Here is an 11619-nt window from a genome sequence, read left to right as displayed (position 1 = left end):
ATACGTCTTCCTGCAGCACTCGCATTTTTTTAGCACTAAGCATAGATAGCTATCTTGTCATTAAAGCTACGAGCATTTAGCTGTGTAAATTCCTTCTTAGATAACTTCTCTATAGTGTACTTTAACGAAACACTTGGAAAGATATGACGTTTAAGCAAGTGTTAGGACCTATGTGTTGTATGTTCCTGATATTGCACTTCTCTGCTTTTTGAGATAATGTTGTTTATAAATAACTATTTCAATCGACCAGAAAAAGGCGAAGTAGGAGGACCAAATTTTTCGCCACAACACCATCAAGTTCATGCAATTTGATGCGTTATGCTTGTTTCACATTTCAAAAGCTGTAAGCGCAAATGTTGCCTATATGATTTTGTATTTCCTGATGCGGTTTGTCTGATCTCTTGGTGTATAAGTCCTAATGACGTGATAAACTTACGGTGCACCTATGCTAGGCACTTTGTATTGTATTTGTATCGTAAACAAGTCTGTTCTCCTGCTTTGGAAAATATTTTCTCGGTCTATGTCTACACGAACATGTCTGCATAAATGTATAACAGGCTTTCAGGTCAGGTGCGCAGATGAAGTGGACATTCCGGTCTACTTCAGGTGATAGAAGAAAAACGTAGGTTCTTGTTATCTGCGTAGAGTGGCCGCAGTTGATATAATGAAGGCGGAGGCAATCAACTAGAGTAAACGATACCTAAATCCCCATTCTGTCTCTTCTTAGAGATAATTATCTCTGCTAGCGTGCATTCCATTTCACCGCCTTGCAACCACTTAGCACATCTTGCATTGCCTGAGGCTTAGAACAATAGCGCCGTGCCCGCTTAATATAGCGCGGGCTATTTAATACTGTCGTTACGGTGTTATAAGGTGTAACTCTGCGTGAATGATGCTCATCCTCAGCACGGATCATTTATTAGTGGCACGAGCATCGAGTGACACTCTTGTTTCTTGCGCAGCACTTCCTGTTCTCCTCCTGAGACGACCGGGGCGAAGTTCACAATAAACCCCAAAAACATAGTACAGTACAAAATGCATGGGTATCATTAGAGATATATAAGAGCATAAGTTTAGATACAAGTTGAGTTACTGAATGGTCTGGTATAATTAGATTTATTTAGAAATCAATGATTACCGCACACCAAAGCACAGAATTGTAGACATTGACACTCGCCACGTAAGCACGACTTTGGCGAAATGCCTGGAAACTCGGAAGTACAAAGCGGAAGTAATGACATCACCAATGATGTCCCAAAAAAGAATGTGGAATGATAGTTAGCCAGCTAATTAGTGGAACACAGTGGCCTGGCATAGACTGAAACTTCTGGTTAGCAGAGCGGATGCAACGTCACAGCCTCCTTTCTCGTTTCTCCTGTCCCGTCGCTGACTTGCTCGCAACAGCTGCGCGCGTGTGCGCTCGTTACATGCTCTGACGTCAGCAGCGGATAGTGTTAGTAAGGTGCGCTTCGTCTGCCGCTTGCTAGTGGCAACGCCCCCCCCCCCCCCCCCCGCCATCTGTCACGCGCTACGCTTCTTCCTCGCCCACCCTCCCTCTTCTCACGCATATCGTGCCAGGGTAAAAACGTTCGCTCGCTTGGTCCGAGGTCGGTTCGTGCATTGCGTTCGCCATGGATGTGGTGGACGAGGAAGCGGCCGGGCCAAGCACAGCCTATTCACAGGGAGACGTGCAGACGATGGTTCTCGGCGTCCGTTCCGTTCTTTCAAGACATACACAAAGTTAAGCTAAAGAACACCAACGCTGAGGTGCGAGTGCCACTAAGAGATACTTAAGTAAAACAATCACCGCATATACACGAAGTGAATGATGATGAGTGGCGAAGCACCGGGGGATCATTCGGGTAAACCACAGCTACGGACGAGAGAGAAAGCGCGCGTCGGGAACGAACGCCCTTGTGCACCGCAGCGCCCCTAGCTACGGACGAGAGAGAAAAACGCCGGAAGCGTTCTCCGGAAGCGTTCTCAGGAAGCCGGAAGCTGGCTTCCGGAACCGGAAGCGGAACCGGAAGTCGGCTTCCGGTTCCGGCTTCCGGAAGCCGGAGCTTGGCGTACATATACTATACATATGCATATATATATATATATATATATATATATATATATATATATATGCGTATACATACATACATAGCGGTCTCCATGCCAACCAGAGCTACGGACTACGAGGGACAAGGCTCCGGCCTAAGGTGCTTCGCCCTTAAATTGGGGTCGTCTACCGTTTTCGGCATTCCAGATAGCAGAAATTGCTAACCTGCAGCGGTGCACATCATACTAATGTAGCACTAGGCACAATGGGCAATGTTGCGGTTATTCCGGCCTCATTTTTCGTCGGATCTATCCACTTGCAAGGCGAGAAACGGAGCCGTCGTCACCTTCGACACACTGGCAAATTCCCGCCTACCGTAACATCCCTAGTCTTCGCCCACCGAGGGCGCCTATTGGCAAAAATTTGCTTTCGGCGCTCGTCACTTTAATCTGTAACTGGGATGCATTTTAGGGGCGAAGCTCCTTAAAGCGGCACCCGTTCGTCCCTCGTCGTAGTAGTAGTGTGTAACCAGTCTGAGAAAAATGAGAAAAGAAATTCCGAAGTTGTGTCCGTAGCGCGGAATCGAACCAGGGACCCCTCGCTTCCGAGCGCGCGGCGTTAGCCCACTACGCCACGAATCACACATAGACACAAGCACCACGATGGCAATAAATACCCAACATTAAAGAAAGGCCGCGTTTCTAGCGCGTTTCTAACGCGTTTGTGCTAGCGCATTACGGCCCGTGTAAGAAGCTGATGTAAGACGCTGTGGCCTCTCCGCCTTACCTTCAACGCGTTTCGAACGCGCTGCCCAAGGCGGTGGCAAGTCAAGTTCAAGTCGAGGAGCGTTTATGAATACGGGGGGTATACTCTCTCAGCAGTCATGTGATGGCGTCGGCAAACGCGGTGCACGTTCCGGCATGTGTAAATGGCTGCGTAAGACACTGTGGCCGCTCCCCCTAGTAAGGGGGAGCGCCCACTCATCATCATTCACCCCGTGGATATGCTGCGATTTTTTTCCCTAGGTGTTAGGCCTGTAGCTCATTATTTTACAGTGTAAGTTGTTATGGGCTCATTCCAATAGCTGTTTCGGGTCGCAATGCTGCCGCTACCGGCGGCTCCCGCCGCGTAACCGCTATCGCCGTTGACGCGAAAAAAGTACTCGACTTCCGCAGGGATCGAACCCGCGCCCGCTGCGTGGGAGCCGGATGCTTTACCACTGAGCAACGCAAGCCCTTGCTATCGGATCGCGGAAAATACACTTAATGCAAGCACGCAGATGGAGACGACTCGAGCCTCCGCCAGTGGGGTGGCGCCATCTAGTTAAGGTACCTGCAAACGCGGTGCGCCCGACATGTAAGTTGCAGTTGTAAGGCTTGATGGGGTCCGCAGACTGCTATGCAGAAAGCATTACAAGCCTCAGCTCGCCGACGACGCCGGACGGACAGTACAGATCGTTCTCCTCAAAACGAGGCGAACAGACTGCCGCGAAGACCCTGTTGTGCGTGGTGTCCAAATTGGAGCTACTCTTGATCCGCTGCACCAGCTTACGCTGTGACTGTGCTGCGTGTGCAGTGCAGGCCTGTGACATTTTTTTTCTTTCTAACTTTCGGTCTACGATTTCTTTGTTTTGTGCTTTGTTTTCGTACTGCGTTCAATTTTGGACACAGGCTGATCGCAATCACGGCTTCGAATTGTGTTCTGCAGGAGTGGTCCTCACGCCACTCAAGCAGTGGATTTCGCAGACATTAGAATAGTCTTTTATGAGTCTTGCGAGGAAGCTAATATCCCGTGATAAAATCTGAGTGTAGCTTGTGTCAAGCCACGCTACATGCAAACAAATACTGCATATTCTCAAGCTTTGTCCAATTATTTTTTGGTTTTGGTCCCCAAGGCATGGTCTACACAACTTTCTCTCTGCATTTCAGGTGGGGGGGGGGGGCAAGTTTCGGGGCTTTACGGCAGTAATACGACATTTACAAACAGTCGAACCACTGTTCTTTCGATGACACTTGCCGCAGTGGCGCAGCGGCTTTGGCGCTTCGGCCGCGCTTGTCGCATTCCGAGGTAAATAGAATGCGAAACCGCCTATGTCATTTTATGGGTACCCCGTAAAGCACTCCAGATGCTCACAAAATCCGGATATTTCCATCACAGCGTCCCTCAACATCCACTGCCCTTTCAAGACGCTAAGTACCTTGATAACCACGCCTTGATTCCTTTCCTTCAATCGTTGTTATAACCTCATCATCACGGCAGCTATCACCACGCTTGCTAGTGGACACGTCAGATGCGCGTGGCAGGTGGAGAGGTGAAAGTGAGATGGCGTGTACAAAGCAGTGAAGCTTCCGATATTTTCAATACAGCTACGGTAGGCTCAGGGAAGGCGATACCAACACGCCATGCATGGTGCTTCAAATAAACACCGAACCACTAGCTACAGGGGAGCGGTATAAAACATGCTTTTCGATAGCATTTTTCAAATAAAGTACTCGTACTCAAAGAAGCTCTATATATCAATCTTACGGTGAGTGCATCTCTGATGGAGCGAGCGGAAGTTACGAGAAATATTTGTTTACGTAACAAAGTTAGACGTGCGGGCAAATTCCCGCTTGCTTATTTGACCTTTCAGGATAGCGGAGCCGTATTATCATTAACGTCTAGAGAGCTCAAATTTGCAACATGTGAAGTTACCGATAGTTGTACATGTAAGTGTGCACGTTGACGGCGAATCATTTTCAACTGGACCTTATGAACGTGGTTGAATGTTTCTTAGACAAAGGAAGTTCCCGGTTAAACAGTGACCGCAGCGCACAATCCACAGGGTAGCAAATGCAGACCAAAACAATGAACAATAACATTCGCCTGGCGAACCATTCTTTATCTTCGCGCAGCTGCCATTCTTTGTAATATTATTCTTTTTACACTTTCCACACCTCATGGCAGCTGTCGAGATTGAAGTCGTGTACTGGCACTCCTATAAATAGTTATTTATTATTACCAACAACATCAGGAGCAAGCAGTACCACGAACTAGGTACACCACACGCGATTGCCGATGGTGAACAATTGACGTAAAGCGACAACCTCGGAAGCACAAATCTATCGTCAGATATGTGTGTGTGTCCCTTGTGCAAGCGTGATGATGAGGTGTAGTGGTTACAGTGCCAGAGCCCTACATTGCGGCGTGCCTCATAAGCAGATCTGGTTTTGGCACGTAAAACCCCAGAAAGAAGAAGAAAAAGAGTGCGTGGTTGCCATGAGAGGCACTCGGGTTCGATTCCCAATATTTCCATGTTTGTGTGATGTGTTTTATTAATGTCCTAAATTGTTCTGTGCTATATGTATCAAAGTGTGTGCAATATAACAATGGGTGGCACCTATGTGTTAGATAATAAAACATTTTTTAATAAAAATGTATTTTGGGTGGCATAATCTTGAGCTGCATATTATTTGGGCCCCTTAGTAGGCAGGACAGATTTATTCTGAAATACCGCATAAAATTGCGTTATGCTGGTCGTGTTCTAAGCGGCCCTACTCTCCAACGAATAGGGCCGTGCAAATGTGGGCGGCTTAACATACGCCGCATAAACAGTAGGCCTCTTGCAGTGAGCCATTTATAGGCGTAAACACATGCACCTAATGCTCGCATTATATGCATTGCATTGGGCGATAATTACGAAGAGTGTGCATTGCTATTAGGTCGAGGCATCGATAACTTCGTAATCGGCAACATACAGTTATTCATTCTTCAACGAAAGGAAACCCACGCAGCACGAAGGATTTTGCAAATAAGTGGCAATCCGAGGACCACACACATCATACTGCGAAGCGGCTTTCGCATGCTTCGTAAGTCTTAGATGCCTGTTTTGCACTGACCATAAATAAACAACATTCTGTCAAATAGTTCAGTGAATCTGGGGCAATTCCTTCGCAAGCTTTTGCAAATGCTTGACTCTATAAAAAAGTCACAGGCCTGCGCGGCACACGCAGCACAGTCACAGCGTAAGCTGGTGGAGCGGCTCAAGAGTAGCTCCAATTTGGGCACCACGCACAACAGGGTCTTCGCGGCAGTCTGTTCGCCTCGTTTTGACGAGAAAGATCTGAACTGTCAACCTGGCGTCGACGGCGAGCTGCGGGTTGTAATGCTCGCTGCACAGCAATCTTCTGAGCCCGATCAAGCCTTACAACTGCAACATACATGTCGATCACGCCGCGTTTGCAGGCACCATAACTAGATGGCGCCACCATACTGCGGAGACTGTGGATCGCGTTTTGTTTTTGATTGTGTGTCTCGTCGGAATGGCATCACGTCGTCTGCGCCTGGGCACGATATGTTTGCAGGCGCCTTAATTAGATGACGCCACCATACAGGCGGAGGCTCGGATCGTATGCGCCTACTTTAAAGGTCATTTTTCCGGCACCTGATGGCAAGCGCTTGGGTGGCTCAATGGTATAGTATCTGACTCCCACGCAGCGGGCGTGGGCTCGATCCCAGCGGGAATCGGGTACTTCTTTAGCATTTCCAGCGATAGCAGCTACGTTCACCGGACGCCGGTGGCGACATCGTCGCGAGCCGAAACGGCTATTGGAATGAGCCCATAACGGCTTACGCTGTAAAACGTTCTCGCTTTCAAATCCTCTGTTATAACTTACCTATGTTGCTGTATTTTGCCGCAGCTGTACTGATGCTAGTGTATGGATTTGCTTTCCGACGTGTTTATCAAGCGCTGCGTTGCTTACTTGCCACCGCAGAGAGCAAATGGTAGCATAACTCCGCAAAACTCTTTACTGCAGAAAGCTTCATAAATGCTATTGCAAAATATTGCGTAAAAACATGTCTCTGCCAGCCTTACGTTAGTCGTCTGTACATCTGCAGCATCATAGTGTACATTTTAGGGTCATACCACCAGAACAAGCCTTCCATATGCTAATTACCCTCTGGCAGTGGCAGCACCTAACATCCATAACCGAATGAAATTTGAGGCATATTCGGATCTGGAGGTTACTCAAGGTGGCCCTATGAACGGGGGAATCTGCACGCAGGTAAGACCACACTGAGATGTGGCCACGTATCATGTGCAGCTTGACCATGCTTGATATGTCCGGCCTTTGTTGCTCATCCATCTCTTCCAACCGTCTATGAAACATATCATCATCAGCATCATCAGCCTATATTTATGTCCACTGTAGGACGAAGGCCTCTTACTGTGTTCTCCAATTACCCCTGTCTTGCGCTAGCTGATTCCAACTAGCGCCTGCAAATTTCCTAATTTCATCACTCCACCTAGTTTACTGCCGTCCTCGACTGCGCTTCCCTTCTCTTGGTATCCATTCTGTAACTCTAATGGTCCACCGGTAATCCATCCAACGCATTACATGGCCTGCCCAGCTCCATTTTTCCCGCTTAATGTCAACTAGAATATTGGTTATCCCCGTTTGTTCTCTGATCCACACCACTCTCTTCCCGTCTCTTACCTTTAGGCCTAACATTTCTCGTTCCATCGCTCTTTGTGCGGTCCTTAACTTGTTCTGTAGCTTTTTTGTTAACCTACAAGTTTCTGCCCCATATGTTAGAACCGGTAGAATGCAATGATTGTACACTTTTCTTTTCAGGAACAGTGATAAGCTCCCAGTCAGGATTTGGCAGTGCCTGCCGTATGCACTCCAACCCAATTTTATTCTTCTATATTTTTTTCTCATTATCAGGGTCCCATGTGAGTAATTGACCTAGACTCTAGAGGCTGACTGGCGATCCTGAATTCTTGTTCGGTTGCCAGGCTATTGGACATTATCTTTGTCTTCTGCATGTTAATCTTCAACCCCACTCTTACACTTTCTCGGTTAAGGTCCTCAATCATATGCTGTATTTCGTCCTCATTGTTGCTAAATAAGAGAATGTCATCTGCAAACCGAAGTTTGCTGAGATATTCGCCGTTAGACTGCGGCGCCGCCGCCAGTCTAACCCCCGTATTCAAAATGCACCTTGACTCGAAGTTGACTTGCGGCCGCCTCAAGGCAGCGCGAACGTGTTTCAGAAATCCTCCTTGACTAGAAATGCGCCCTTGCGGCGAACTTGACTCGCTCAAGTCGACGCACATATCAAGTCTGGTCGAGATCAGTCTTGAATCGGTCTTCGAAGCTGAAACATGGCGATGTTCCGGAGAGACGCTGCGTAGTGCAGGAGACGCCGCCTTATGGATAGACTATCACCCTTTGAGTTTGCGTGCAGAGCTTGTGATGCCGTATTCGGAGACGCGTACGTTTTGACGAGTGTACCAAGGCCATCGTTGCGCGACAGAAGAACCCCAATGGAATTGTATGAAGACGACATGTTCTTCGCGCGATATCGTTTCACGAAGGAAACAGTCCGAGAACTACTGGCGTTTCTGCCGATTGGAGCGAACGACGACAATAGAGGACTACCTCTGCCACCAATGCTGCAGTTGTTGGTCACCCTGCGCTTTTACGGTGCTGGTACTTTCCAAATTGTCGCTGGAGACTTGGTTAACGTGTCGCAGCCTACAGTTTGCCGCACCGTGAAAAAAGTGACTCGGCTTATCGCCAGACATCTTTTCAGAGCGGTTGTTCGCTTCCCAGGAGCCTCCCAACTGTCCAGCGTGATGCAGGACTTTTACGAGATTTATCACTTCCCCGGAGTGACCGGGTGCATTGATTGTACACATGTGAGAATCAAAAGCCCCGGGGGTGACGATGCTGAAGTATACCGCAACCGCAAGGGTGTGTTTTCTGTGAATGTTCAGGTAAGTGCACTGCGTTTTGGTCGCGCGCGATTCATTGCAAGATTATTAGTTTTGTGTCAAAGAGAACATGTTATTCATAACAGCGATTGTATTATCGAAGTTTCTCGAGCACAACGAATCTGTACCGCGCAACAATATTATTGTGTAGGAAAAATTACAGCAACCTCACTATGCAAGCATTGTTTCACTATACATTCCTTTAGCGTTTCCTCATTTCCTACGACCCTACTAGTTGGAAGCCGCATGTCGATTGGCCTATAGCATCTATAATTATAATATTTGAGAAGTTCAATAATTAAGACTAAAATTATCTAACTTCTTGGAAAGCAAGAAATAATCTGAGTATCTCCAAGCGACGGCAAAAAACATCACCTTGGTTCTGTCCAGCTAAGCGGCATTTAAATATTTAATTTTCGGTGCATGATAGTTGGGACACCGTGTACAGGGACAGGAACCCTTTTCACAACCTGCGAAACCCTGTATAGGCAACTGAAATTCTGAAACTGCTCTAAAAGAACAGCGTCGCTAGAAATAGGGCTGTGATTATTCAACGTCGCACACGTCTGTTGCCTTTATTTATGAAGTGTCATATGCGCAAGCTACCACAGATCACCTGTGTGCTACCTAAGAGTTGAGTCCACATTTGTGTGCACGCTGCTGTATCATAATGAATGCCTACCAACTTGCCCAACTTTCCGTACTTTTACAATTGGATATGTGAGTTTCCGATTGACTTTGCTCGATGTAGTTTCTGTGGAATCTGTGAACGATGTAGCAGAGATAGCCCAACTTCGAAGATGTTGCAATTTGGTATTGCCTAAGATTTTTTACGTGATTTTGTGTTCCTTGGTGTTTGATAGGTGATGCCGGTATTTCCAACTGTTCATGTCTCTCACAATAGCACTGAATTCCTGCAGGTTGTGGGGGGCCCACAGCTACAGTTCTTCAATGTTGTGGCAAGCTGGCCGGGATCTGTACATGACAGCCGGATATTTGATAACTTCCGGGGGCGAGTTCTTTATGAAGAGCATCGGTTGCCAGGAATTCTCCTTGGAGATATGGGCTATGCGTGTTTCGCATTCCTGATGACCCCCCTTGCAGACCCAGGCTCACCCAATACTCCAGAAGGAAGGCAAGTGACTATACCAAAATTGGCCATAATCCAAAAGGCTGCTTTTAAATATAGAACACGTTTATTAACGGCATCATAAATCTAATCAGGACTTCCTTTCTCTCAATATCGACGCAGCAGATACAAACAGATGTATACTAATTTGAATGCTGACTGTTTTAAGCAAGCCCACTGTACAAGTAGCCAACTGCATTCTTTTTGTTATTCCAGGTACAACAAGACCCACATCAATACGAGAAACTCAGTGGAGAGGGCATTTAGGTGTTTGGAAATGACGCTTCCCCTGTTTGGACATGAAATTGCAGCACAAGCCCTCCAGCGCTACAAACATCATTACCCTTTGTGCAGCCCTACATAATTTGGCACTGTCGCGAAGAGAACCTGAGCCAGTTGACACGCCAGAGCATCATCCGTCAACCAATCGATGCAGGCGCATGGGACGAAACACCTGTGAAGAACATTTGCCATCTATTGATGTTGTGGTAGTCGATCTGTCCGGCATGCGGGCACGGCAGCTTCTTATAGAACCAAGCTTTTCTTGAAGTATGGTGCATACTATGACGATTTCAACGAGCGTGTGATTACTGTTACTGTTATTTGAAAAAGTTATGTAAACCACAAGTACTGCAGGCTAGGCAAGCCGCATGTATTCATGGTATCAACTGGTCCAGCTCTTCAATCTCGTGCAGCACAAAGCTTATAAGTGCACATTGTGGAGGCAGCAAGGGACATACGCTTCACATCAGCTGTTTCCGAACCTTCGGATTTAAGCTAAGTAGAGTACCAGTGCGTGGGACAGGGCAAGAGTGAGGAACGAAGAACGAAGCGCTTCGTTTGTCGTTCTCTCTCGATCTGTCCCATGCAACATGTAACAACTGGCACAAGTCAGCATACTTTTACTCAAGAAAGTCGCTTATCATGTTTAATCTTTTATGCAGCAAAAATAAATCAGGAGAATAGAGGCAGTACAATGTGCTATCCGCTAAGGTACCTCTGCGAAAAATATGTAAATACAGGGATCTCCTCCTCTGCAACAAGCAAGAAAACAAGAACAAAAGCACGAAAACCTTCATTGAACTTCGGCACACGGCCTCCAAAGGAGGAGATGCAGCGCGAGAAGACAAAACTGCAGTGCAGGGCCGTAGCTATAGCTCCGCGTAATTTCTGTGTACTTTGAGATCTGGGATGAAACACGCACTTCATCACCCACTTGCTTCCCGTCTCCTCCCGAGGTAGTGAAGTGCCCCCTCCCAAACAAAACAAGACGAAAAAATTCCTGGCAAGTAACTGTATGCAGTGCACGTTTACTGCTCACGTAATACTGTCCAGTTTACGCAATTCTGCTTCTTTTTGTGCGTGCAAGATCTTCATTTCTAGCTTGTGCTTTTCATTTCTTTTTTTTTCAATATGTCATCGTGGTCCTTCTGCTACAGCCTCATTCGGAGTTCGTGCTCTTCGCGCGTTAAAGTGACGCCAATTTCGTTTTCTTCTGAAAGTGTCTTCTCCAATAACGCCATCCTGCCACTAGGTGGTCTTGCAGTAGCAACAGGAACCTGCAAAGCGTCAAGTGGCACATATTCTTTGATAGTGGAGCCTGGACCAGTACTACAAGAAGCACGGGGTGGCTGACTCGAGGAATCACTGGCTGCGCACACACCAGGCATTTCATTCCCATCA

At 47.2% G+C, this 11619-nt stretch overlaps 1 pseudogene; it reads left to right on the top strand.

Moving 5' to 3' along the window:
- The first annotated feature begins 8032 nt into the window (after window positions 1-8032).
- On the top strand, window positions 8033-11055 carry LOC119453791 (putative nuclease HARBI1; annotated as a pseudogene).
- The last annotated feature ends 564 nt before the right edge of the window (window positions 11056-11619 follow it).

Source organism: Dermacentor silvarum, chromosome 5, assembly GCF_013339745.2.
Source record: "Dermacentor silvarum isolate Dsil-2018 chromosome 5, BIME_Dsil_1.4, whole genome shotgun sequence".
Taxonomy (NCBI): domain Eukaryota; kingdom Metazoa; phylum Arthropoda; class Arachnida; order Ixodida; family Ixodidae; genus Dermacentor; species Dermacentor silvarum.
The sequence above is the reverse complement of the archived record's forward strand: the minus strand, read 5'-3'. Positions and strand labels throughout refer to the sequence as shown.